The following is a 12,642-nucleotide window of genomic DNA, read 5'->3' as shown; positions in this document are numbered from 1 at the left end:
TAACATCTTTGAAATAAAATTCAGTCACCACCTTGTTACTGCCCTCATCAGATCCTAACGAGACCATTCCTCAACCAGTACCATGAGACTGTGTTTTTGATGAATCCTAAACTAATGTTCCAACGTATTGTCATCACTTAGATCAATTCGCTATATTCCTGCTCCTCATCGGACCTTTACGAGACTGTAATGTCACGCGAGAACATTGCCCACTATCTAATTTAATTTAATGTATTGAATATAGTGTAAGAATTATGCTTCCTCAATGAGCCGTTTTCCTTGACAGCTGTCAGTTGAGCTTTTGGGTAAGAGGATAGATGGCGTGAAAACGCAGTGTATCAACTGTCAAAAATTACATAGAGAGCAAAGAGTACTAAACTCAGAATAAGAACTCAAACTCAAACTATCTCAAAAGAGTCACTATCTCAAGTGCACTAACTCTACAGTATCAAGGGAGGAGGAGCAGATAGCTCAAATACAACACAATTAATACAGGAGAAACACAAGGAAACTGAGAAAACTTGAAAAGAACGGCTGCACGCACAATCGCACTGAACGCTGAAGCAACAGTGACATCGACATCATAGAGAAAATAATACTACAATTCTACCTACCTACGTCACTTTCACATTTCGTTAGCCTCACAGAATAACATATTGTGATCTGAGTGTGTTCTGAGGGTTTGAAAGTTGGTACAACCCCAGACAACGCCATCTATTTCTCCAAAAAGGAACTTTTTTTTTTTTTTAACAAACGCCTCATTTCAAATCAAATTATGTTGGTGTCATAAAAGTTGAAAAAGTGCAATGACAACCAATGTGCAGTGATTTTGTATCTGTACACGAAAAGATCGCGAGCTGTCAGTGCTGCCTAAACCGACGTGACCCTTCTTTGGAGGCCAGCGGCCGACTGAGCACAGAGTACATTAATTATTCTGAGAATAGAGCTATCAGTCACACGATGATATCAGCGCCAGCTGTAGATGTGCCCAGGAACTAAATTTCATATATGTATATATAGCACTAATGGTAATACATAGGTATATTGATTTATTTCTAGCTATTTGTATCTATTAAATACCTACGTGAATAAAATAACGGGGATAAATTAATACATCAGGATAAGGTTTTCGACATTTATTTCTTTTTTTATAATACTCCACACATAACATTCCACCAATAGCATTGGTCCATTTTCTGAATCTTCCAGCATCCTTATCAGGATTGGGGAACCTATGTAAGGTACTGGTGGTTTCACCTGCAATAAAAACATTTATATTTAACCAGCATGACGGAGAGCCGTGGTGGCGTAATGGATAAGGCCTCGTCCTCTCAATCGAGAGGCTGTGGGTTCAAATCCTGGCCTGTACCAATGATATGGAGTTCATAGTTTAATGCCGCGCGGGATACTGGTTTCTACTCTTGGTTTCGCTTGAGCGTCGATGAACTACGAACGCGATCCATTACGGTATCGCCGAGTTGCTATGAATACGGTATCAGGTCCATTCTTTTGGCAACCGAGTTGTACATAGCTTGATAAGCCGCCACTAAGCACCAATCCTTCAGCTAGATTACATCAAACTTAATTTTACGACGGTAGACACAACACTCGTCCAAAGTCGGAGCATTAGTGAATATAGGTACTTACGTTTTTCATTCTGGTCACAACCAGGAATAAAACACTTATGTTTCGACGCCATAGTACAAAATCCAAATCAAAAGGCAAATCAAGGTCAATTATAGTACTCGCAAAGGTCAGAAGGTGAGGAGTCAAATCAGAGTCCACGAAAAAGCTAGAGTTGTCGATAAAATCACAAAAATCCGAAAAAGTTATTTGTATTATGGCGGCCGTAATAACAAATAACGTTCCGTATTATGCACACATTGCGTGAATGACATATACACACTGAAATATTTTGTAGTATGTAAATTCTATATTTTTTAAACATATTGATGTCAGTATTAGTAATATAAATATATATGTAATGTTTTATTTTATTAAATTTTTGTGAATGACTAGATACTAAAATATTTAATAACTATTATACAAGTAAGCTAAAGAAAATAAGACAAAGTGAGATAAGAAAGAAAAAAACTTCATTGATGCTCTTCAATATGCTCGATCCTTAAAATGGAAATGGGCCGGCCACGTCGCAAGACTAGAAGATGGAAGATGGACACTGACAGCTACCACCTGGCCGGGGCCATCAGGCAAGCGCAGACGAGGCAGACCGTATGCCCGCTGGGAAGACGACATTGTAGAGGTTGCTGGTACACAGTGGACTCAATTGGCTCGTGATAGAGAGAGATGGCTACAATTGGAGGAGGCCTTCACCCAATAAAGGGGTTCCTGCAAGCTGCATGAATAGTATTAAGAAATGTTTTTTTAAAATAAATTACGCATAAAAAGAAATTCAATTCAATACCTACCATTAAATTTAATATATGTAATGTGAATGTATTCAAGTAAATTTTATAGAAAATTTATTTTAATTGATTTGTAAGTAAGTATAGAAAATTTATTGTAAGTGTATTTAAATTCATAATTAATTATAACTACTACTTTATGTGTGATAGATTGTTTGTCGGCATGCACGAAATAAAAGGCTTTTTTATTTTTATTTTATTTATTATAGCAGTTGAATTTGACGTAATATTTTGACTTTAAAGAAACGTACCATTGCCGGAGTTTTAATAATTACCAGTATTAAAAATAAATAATAGTAAAATAATGTTGCCAGATATTATTTGGACTCAATTATCATTATTATAATTCTCATTACAGCGCCATCTATAGATGTGCTCACAAACAAAAAGCTGAAAAGCCCATGCGACTGAGTCAAACGTCGCTTGTGTTTATGATTTTATAACACAGAAAGCCGCCATAGATATTTGTATGAAGATTTGAGGGGAAAAAATTGCCCAAGTTTGTTATTAATTTACACAAAATAGGTGTGTGTTTATTTAAAAACAAGGTATTTAGCGCCTAGTCCAAGCATTTATCTTTATAATTTGATAAGAATCATATGAAAATTCTTTATAATTACGACACAGTTGTTACAATACGGGAGTGTGATTTACTGGTTTTTCGAAATTAATTTACAGTTATCCATAAGCATTTACTTAAATTCGAATGATTCAGCACCTAGCTAGACTCTTCGGCTACCTGTGTGATTTTTTTCAAGGCTGTAGAGCATCATTTACTATATAATTCTATGACAATGCCAACCCTCGATTCCCTATTGCAGACCCTTAAAGGTTACAAACACTAATTTCAGTAACTACGCCCTTAAAATTCAAATAGGTCGTACATTGTATGGCCTACAGTTACAGCTAACGTTCAAGTTTACAACAGATCTTAATTAATTATTAACTTAAATAATTAGTTGCAATAGTGTTTCCTTGTTAAGTATATAATTTTATAGTGAATTGTTATTGAAACGGTAATTCTTACTGAGATCTAAAATATTCATAGAATAACGCGGAATGCACCAGTCTTCGAGTCTTCCATACGTACTCCACATACCTACGCACTATCAGCAGCATCCATCCACCGGCAGGACCGCACAATGTCGCCGCCAGTAGGTACACAGTCAATACAACGTTATCGTCCCTCCGCATCACACAGCTCGCTGCGTCCTGTCGCTGTCGCCGCGACATCACGCGCCTTGTCGCCGCCGTCGCCGCTGCACCGTTGTTGTCAGGAATCAGGACATAGAGCCGATAGATCGCACGTAGACCCGTCCGAACCAAGCATCCGCCCTCTGAAAAGGATTCATTTAACTTAAATTCTAACAGGGATTACAAGTAATAGATCTAGATCTGTCTTGATTAGCATAGGTACCGACATATTGAGCCATTAGTGTAATATTTACAGAAGAAGATATAGGTATCATTGACAAGTAATATTAAATGCAGCCAAAAACAGCGGTTTAAATAAAAACTACAAGCTAAAGCTTACTAAAACGTTTAATTTTAATGAATTTCGTACATTGTAACTTCACAAACAGCTAAATATTGAATGAGCTAGCTCGCGTAGAGGGCAGCCGGGTCCACGCCCGGGGCGGCGCTTCCGCCCGCAGCGGCCCGACCGGTCCTCGCCCACCGGGACAACATACCGGACTAACAGGAACCAGCACCGGCATTATCTACGGCCCATACTCTGTACTCTGTACCAGTCAATGCGGTGAAACTCTACAGACCGCGTTTACTGTTCGTACTAGATAACGAATCATTTCATGCAGTGGCGGATTAACGTATAAGCACAACAAGCACGTGCTTGGGGCCCCGGGCCTCCAGGGGCCCCCATCCTCTGCTGCTGTTTCATTTTATACCTACATTTTATTCATCCACAATATATTCGATGGAATGAGTTTTCTCTGATGCCTCTCTGGGCCTCGCCACACGCGTGAGTATCACCACAGTTTTGCCTGCGCAGGCCGGCTTAAACACAGAATACCGTGCGTGTGGTTGGTAAAGGGCCAACCACACGCGTGAGTATCACCACAGTTTTGCCTGCGCAGGCCGGCTTAAACACAGAATACCGTGCGTGTGGTTGGTAAAGGGCCTACCACACGCGTGAGTATCACCACAGTTTTGCCTGCGCAGGCCGGCTTGTACACATGGAATACTGTGCGAATGGGTGGTAAAAACTTTACACCGCGCCGACCCCGAAGGACAGCTTGCACACTTTTCGACATGTTTGAAATTTTAATAATTTTGACATTCATTAGAGTATTCTCTTAAATCCTTGAGGAGTTTAACATGTGAATGATTTTTTCAATTTTACAGCAATTTTTTGTCCACTTCGATCGTGTGATTTTTTAGAATAGCAGGCAACTAGACTTTTTTGTAGTGAACAAATTCTAGTTGTTTGCAAACATTGAAAATATACCAGTAGAAGAAATAGTTCCTCATTGGGAAACATTGTTTCCAGTTTCCACGCCGACGATTTTGACAAAAATGAGGCTATAATCTTCCAAAATTGAAACTCAATAGAAACAATGTTTGATGATGCCAAAAAATAGACGTAAATAGTCGTGTTTGCCAAAAACATAGTCGTATCATACTTTCAGAGTTAGAGCTATACTTTATGGAGGATTATAGCTGGAGACCTCCAGCTCCAGTCTCTCTAGAACAAACGGTAAGGCCTATCGACTTGGTTAAGATCTCAAATAGTAGTCGTGAAATAGTCGTAATGACATGCCAAATTTCAGAAATAGTCGTCAAAAGATAGCAGAGATATAAAGGTACTTTGCTGCAGCCCTGGTGGAGGATTATAGCTGGAGGTTTTGAAAATATCGAATATCTTTGATAGTCGTGAAACAGTCGCTCCTATTTATTATAATTTTAAGCTTGACAAAAGCTGTTAAATAATGATATCAAATTCTTCATTCTATTGAGTTAAAATTTTGGGGGGTTATATATAGCTGGAGGGACGTCTTGCGCGTACTTAACTGTGCCCTGTGATAGCTCGGCGTGCCTGCGCAGTTGTAACTGTGGTGATACTTGCGCGTGTCGTAGGCCTTATTAAGGCAAGCAAAATTTTTTAAAAATGTTTTACATCATTTTTTATAGAAGTGTTATAGGACTTTTTAGCTATTGAACTGTTTTGTCACTCTTTGTCAAGGAACAAATTGTTCTAAATTAGGGGCCTACACAGGCGTTGTGCTTAGGGCCCCCGATGCTCTTAATCCGCCACTGATTTCATGTCTTCCTGATTGATATTTCGGACCATGGCGGCGATCTACTTCTGTTATACACTAGGGGATATAGCAGATTCACGATTTGTTGCGAAACGGTGTCATTTCCATCATTTGCGCTCATAATCTCGTGCCCTAATAAATGCATACATGCTATATATCTTTACAATCTACCTACATCGGTGGGTAATCAAAATCAATCTACCGGCGGCCGTCCGCAGAGACTTGATAGTCCTAAAATATCAATTCATCAATTATTCGGGGAGTCCCCGAGCTAATCTGCGCTGCAGCCGCCCCCTGCCGGCGGGGCTGATGACTCCTGTGAACCTCGCGGCTCCGTGTAGGTAGCTGCACCTATAATATAATTATCTGATACTAACTACGTGGCTAACAACCTCAAATATTAGTTTAGTAATATAGCAAAATCTTCTATTGTAAATATTTTATGCTGGACAAGTACTTATAATAGTAATATAATTTTCAAAGGTGGCTAAAAAGTGTGAAGCAAAAAGCTGTCCGCCAAGTTACCGAGTGGTAACGAGCTCTCAGTACTTGGTGGTAAGATCATCGCCGGTAAGAATACAATACAGATATTTTAATTAAACAAACAGGTACAATTTAGTTGTTTTTTTCACTGATAGCAATTATGTACTCAAATGCGCAATGTAAAGCTATAGGACCTGCTTTGGCTTAAGTAAAACTTAGTTCTGCTTACTACTTGTTAATGTGGAAACTTATTTGGGTGTTTACGTTACTCATGTTTTATAAGCACTGTTAGTTTCCTAAATAAACATAAATAAAAAATAAAAGTTGCAAGTAAAAGTAGCCGCGGCTCCGATACGAAACCTATGTAGAAGTTTTATTTGATTAGCATGAATTGATCAATAGGATCGCACCTACAGGTGTTGCAGAAGTGGTAGCTACGCCATAGTCACTGGAAACGGGGTGGCTAGGTGAGGGAGTGTACTCGCGATGAAAAAAAATCAAAAAGGATGAAAGGAAATTAAAAAAAAATATAATTTAATTGGACACAATTTAGGTAATTGATAATATTCTGATGTGTTCTTGTTCTTCAATATTGCAGATAGCGTTCGTTCCTTTTAAGAGTAGTCTGGTGCTATGTCAGTGGAACTTTTACATAGCTCGCGGCTGTGTTATCTCGCAGTAAAAAGTTCAAATATTTTTCGCGAATTCTTACATAATGATCCTGTAAGCTAAACTACTTTTTGAAGGGCAATCAGCTCCTTTCGGCTTACTATACTTTATGAACACCCTGTATAGTGGCGCTGCAGCACGTGCCGGCCGGTAATGGGACGCTATATTTACTCCCGCGCGAGTCAACACCCGGACATATATTATTAGCACATTGCAGTTCTACATTTCCACTTCTAACCCACTTTATGGTTATTTACTCCCCGGGGCAGACATAGTCGCCACAACAGTTTCATTAGAAATTATGCAGGAAATCGTTATTTACAAAGCATCCAATACACAATCATTATTGATTGAATTTGCAAATTAACTGTTAGCAGATTTTAGTGTTTTGGCTATCTGTGTAATACAGTTTGGTTTTCTACACGATGGAATTTCATCAATTATAATCATCATTAATTATAATTGTATATGACTTCCCAGTGGAAGTTGCCTTCTGCAATACCCTTAGACAAGTAGTGCAATACCTCATTGTCCAGCATTGCGATTCTGTAAAATCAGACTTCACTACGCATCTCACTTCGATCTTCATTCTCCCTTCACCTTTCACTTCACGTTCGAACAGTGTGTCATCTCATACATTATTTGTCAAAATCTCTAAATTCGATGTGTCTACGGAAATTACAGAATGCCAATTTGAAAACTCACTCCGGATTCAGAATCGAGTTTTGACAATTAGCTTTATAGAATCGCAATGCTGGTTCGAGTCACGGCTGGTTCAGGTATAAGTAGGTGTACGGGCAAGGCACGCACACAGCAACAGCACATCATTTCGCCGCATCATCATTTTACACTTTAACCTAATTTCATTACTTTCAGTACGTTTGTAGACATCAATCACGTCGCGCGTCACTCATTATCATTTAGAAATAGTATCAAGTAATTATTTCTCCCAATAAACTCTGGTAAACTTATACATACAGTTTTATCATTTATCAACAATCTATCATCATCGGCTAGTACCCGAACAGTAGGTATTTAGTACGTATGATATGCATAATGAACGTGTAGCAATCGTGGATAAACCTCGAGTTATCGGAAAAGCTTGACGATGTGGAATAACCGTTAGTGGCTGTCCGTGAGTGTGAGTGTCGTCTCATGATTACCTGTCGTAGACATCAGAGATGAACCTCTCATATAAATTCGCATGAAGGCGTAATGAGGGGTGCTCGCTGGTCGCGAAGACGTCGCTCCGGCGGAGCCCTATCCGTTACTGTCCCATCACATCTGCTTCCAATCCAACTGACGATCTATCTACTTCACACGAACTTGCTTAGCCAATAAAAAAGCTTTTTGTTTTCCAAGCATTGATTGATGATGACTGGTGATCGATTGAGTGACCGCGTGATCTAACCATTAGTTTCAAATAATATTTTAGCATATTTTGTGTCGTAATGTTTGAGTCTAAAATAACTCGCGTGCTTGGGCCCTCGCCTCGTGCGGTCGCCACAGAATGCGGCGTTCGTGTTGTTGTTTCCCGTCATCAGATATCGGAAATCTTCTTAATACTTATGATGAAATAAATAAAAAAATATAAGTTTACAAGCAGAACAATTTTACGTTACTACTTATATCGTTTATCTGGACCAGAGCTGGGTGAATGGTGTTTGCTGTCAATAAGCTATTGAACTCTTAACAAATGAGGGTAGCAGCCTCGTCATGGGTCGTAAATCAGGGTCCAGCAGGCGCGGGATGGAGTAGAGGAACCAATATACGAGAGACCATCACTCGAGGCTGTCCCCATCTTTGAAATTCGCTTGCAATACTTTATTGAGCACTGTATTAGTGATTAGTTAGGATATTTTGAGGTAGGAATTCTGATGAAAATAATAAGCTATTAGCGAAGATAATAAAAATAAGTGGGGACAACAGGTAAATCTTACGCTTACCTAATTATTTTATTACAATATCATAATATCATGGTCATTGAGGTTACATAATTAATTATTACAAATTAATATGAGTTACTAGTGGTCACTCTGCATCACCTTAATAAGATGATATTAGATATTTGAATCCAGGATGTGAGCTTTCTACCTCTAAATACCAATTTTCAACAAAATGTATTCACCCGTTTCCCCGTGGAAAAAGAGTAACAAACATTTAGATGAAAGTACCTACCTAATGAAGTTCAAAGGAGAAACTGTATTAAAATATACCTACTCGTATGTGCCAAAAAGAGTTAATAAATTGAGCTACAAATTGAATTTAGACCGGAAATCAAAAAGTCACTTCTTCGTAGGGGTAAAAGAATTACAGGACAAAGACACTTCCGGCGACTACTCAATCAAATGATCCGTTCACAAAAAAGCGTAATAACCAGTGTCCTTATATCCGGTTGTCTGCTCTTTCATGTCACCCGGGCGTCCGGGCGGGGCTACTGCCGCCACCCGGGAACATCCACGACCCGACAAATATAGTGTTTACTGTTTATTTGCCCCGCTAGGGCACAGAGTCTGTGCCACAGACTAATATAACCAGTTAGGGTACTAGGGTAGGGATTGAACCCGGAACCCTCGGCAATTGGTCGTCAGTGTACCTGTGCTAGGTAGGTACATCCAAAGCACCATTAATAAGTATACTGTTGGGTAATTTCCTGTAGCGATCTATCGAGTACACAACTACACGAGCCCAAGCACCGCCGGATAACAAATGTAAACATTGTTAGTAGTACAGATATAGTAGGCTAGACAAACAATCTTATCGATTATAAATTATAAGCTCTTCAGATATTAAATTAAATTATTATGATTATTACAATAAATAAGGTGACTATACTTTATTTAATGTTTTCAATAAATTACTCAATAGAATTTAATGAAAAGAGCAGAAAAGATTTTTGTAAACAATATAAATTATACTTATAAGTACTCGGAAATGACGCACGGTGTGATGGGTGTTTATATTAAATTTTAAATTGAAACTAGAGCAATACTTGAGTAACGAGAGAGTAAAGACGATACCTACAGCCGTAAATAATATCTTTTCGCTTTTAAAGTGAACATAAAAACTGACTGCATAAAAACTAACCAACAAAATTGAAACGTTTCTAACTTTCATTAAAACGCTGTCGAATATTAAAACCGTGTATGTATAGACTCAGACTTAAGTGCAGACATAGTGCATGTAGGTAACATAGGTGAATCGTACCTAATAGCAATAGCTGAGCTTGTATTTTTACGTCGCCTATAAAACATGAGTCGCCAGCATGTCGTGCGGGATCTGTGTCAATGGACACTATTTGCAGAAACCCATATATTTTAAAGAAATTGTTTCCATTCCGTAGAGCTTGCGTGTTTCTTTGATGTTAACGTTTTAATATATTTTTCGTGTTTATTGCAATTTAATTATTAAAATTATTTTATTAGGTATGTGAAAAATTATTTTATTAGGTATGTGTGATTGCGTCACATTATGATTCTTCGTAAAAGTAAGACATAGACTCGTATAAAATGGTACACAAATGGTGAAGCACCAGTGTATTTGCCGCACCAGAGGGGTTACTCTAGTTTTACCACTAACTTGAGTAGCATGCAACCAGTAGTACCTTTAAAGCAACCAGATATAGTCGTGGTTAGCGCAAAATCGTACGAAACTTCGTAATCTCAGCGCCCCGCCCCCGCGACGCATCAAGCTCTAAGCGCTTTCATCTCCGTTACATAAATTACAGCGTAAATAAACCCCCGCCGGCGCCGCGTCTGTCCGTCTGTCCGTCTGTCTGTCGGAGTCTTTGCAAGTGGATCAATTGCCGATTGATCTCCGGCCACATGTGCGCGAGTTGCAATATAAGTGGCAATAAAGTGGCCATGATACTCGTGATTCGTGCAAACTTTTATCATGACGACGCGACGACGGGCTGCATGCGCTGTACGGTTACATAGATATACCACTTGTATAATATTTACGTTGTGTAGTGTGTGCTGTACTTACTGTGTACACGAGCCAAAAAATATATTCCACTCATACAATGTTTTGGTGCTGGACCGTCTGATGGCTCCAGATCTCACAACCAGGCTGTGGTCTATCTATTGTAACGAAAGTCTCATATCATACTCCTTGCCAAAATTTGTCCGCGTTTATACCTACAGCGTGTTTAAAAAAAGAGCATAGTAAATTGTGTTGGGTGACTGAGGAGTTATTCTGAATTAAGTACATACATACTTTGGTAAAAAAAAACAAAAATCGCAATAAAAATTATAGATTTTACATACAAACTAGGTACCTACATTAATTATCGCTGTCATATAGCAAAGTGAAAGCATTTAGCAAAAATAGAGCTAGTACTGAGAATGATACTTGAACTAATCGTATACAGGAAAACTGACCGCAAGTGTTTCTCACAAGTCGTCGCACAATGAGTAACGCGAGCCATCCACGATCAGTCGGCGAGCGCTCACCGAAATAGCCATTCCTGCTAGCCGGGGAATTGATCCCACATGGACATTGTAGCTGATTCATAATGGCATAATTACAAGGTACAGTCTGAGTCAAACAAACATGACCACTCTCAGAGTGACAAAGCCACATGAGAGGAGTCAGGGCCTGAAGTCTGCTAAATGTTATAGATGTCAAAACCAGGAAATTTCAAATAATTTGACAGTTACTTGCTAGGAAAAGATGTCATTTCCTCTTGTTTAAGGGGATCCCTAAAGCTAAAATGCTAAAGTCGGCTTGATATACTTGATTAGATTGGAAAAACGGTGGCTTCTATCACATTGATAAAAATATATTTTGTAGCAGAGGGTATACTGAACATGTTAGTTGCTTATAAATTGGTGCAGGATTATAATAAGTATGTTAAAAAAAATTGCAAACACACCATGTCTTTTGCCATTTTTTGACTTATTATGAAAAAACCCTCGAAATCAGAGGGCCCATTTTCATGGAATCTTATATGTATGTGTAGGTAATTAAATTCTTAACAAAGTTACCTTAAAGAGTTGGATTTAATGGACCAGAAGTCAACTTTTTTTGCAAAAAACTAATAAATTCCGGTTTAAAAATGATGACACCGTGACAGATTTCAGATTTCTTCAGTCGTCGCCCTGGTGGCGGCCTGTTAGGAGCGATACCCACGCCATTTTATTTTTTATCAAATATTTCACAAAAACTGATTAAATCAACAAATTATGACTACAAGTATTATAATACATATGCATTTGCTATGGAAAGTTAATTTTCTAATCATTTTAGATGCAGAAAAGCCGAAAATTCTTAGAAAACATTTCGCCTTTTCGATTTGTTTACATTTTTTACTATAGAGTTACAGATGCATAGATAAAGGTAAACATTGCACATAATGACACTTATTAGATTCTCCGAATAAGAACTATACGGTCAATGCAGTATGCCAAAGCGCGAGCCTGTTTATATTCTGAGGGGTAATTTATTTTATTTTAACGGTTGTGTATGGTAGGTAAGCTACACAATATACAGGGTGTTGAAAAGTAAGTTCATAATTTGTTTTATTTGAAACCAAAAACCGTAGTTAATTAAAAATATATATATTTTAAGATGTGGTAGTCTGTACACTACAGGTTGTTAAAAATAAGTAAGTATTTTTAAAAATTGAAGATCTAAAATTTACATAATTTTTTAAATCTATTTAACAAGCTTTGCAAAAAAGCGGTTAAGTGCGACTGTATCTCGCCATGAAAAAAATGAAATGTTTACTGTAGCTATGAATTTTATGCGTTACAAGTGGAATAAAATACCGCATAATATTATTT

At 38.2% G+C, this 12,642-nt stretch overlaps 1 long non-coding RNA gene across 1 annotated transcript; it reads right to left on the bottom strand.

Moving 5' to 3' along the window:
• Positions 1 to 1,121: 1,121 nt before the first annotated feature.
• LOC125489061 lies at positions 1,122 to 1,919 on the bottom strand. The gene is made up of 2 exons (XR_007266709.1): positions 1,648 to 1,919; positions 1,122 to 1,257 (listed from the first exon to the last, which is right to left on the bottom strand). It is a non-coding gene; the product is annotated as an uncharacterized LOC125489061 (long non-coding RNA).
• Between the last annotated feature and the right edge of the window lie 10,723 nt (positions 1,920 to 12,642).

This window comes from Plutella xylostella, chromosome 10 (genome assembly GCF_932276165.1).
Source record: "Plutella xylostella chromosome 10, ilPluXylo3.1, whole genome shotgun sequence".
In the NCBI taxonomy this organism is placed as follows: domain Eukaryota; kingdom Metazoa; phylum Arthropoda; class Insecta; order Lepidoptera; family Plutellidae; genus Plutella; species Plutella xylostella.
This window is presented reverse-complemented; position numbering and strand designations above follow the sequence as displayed.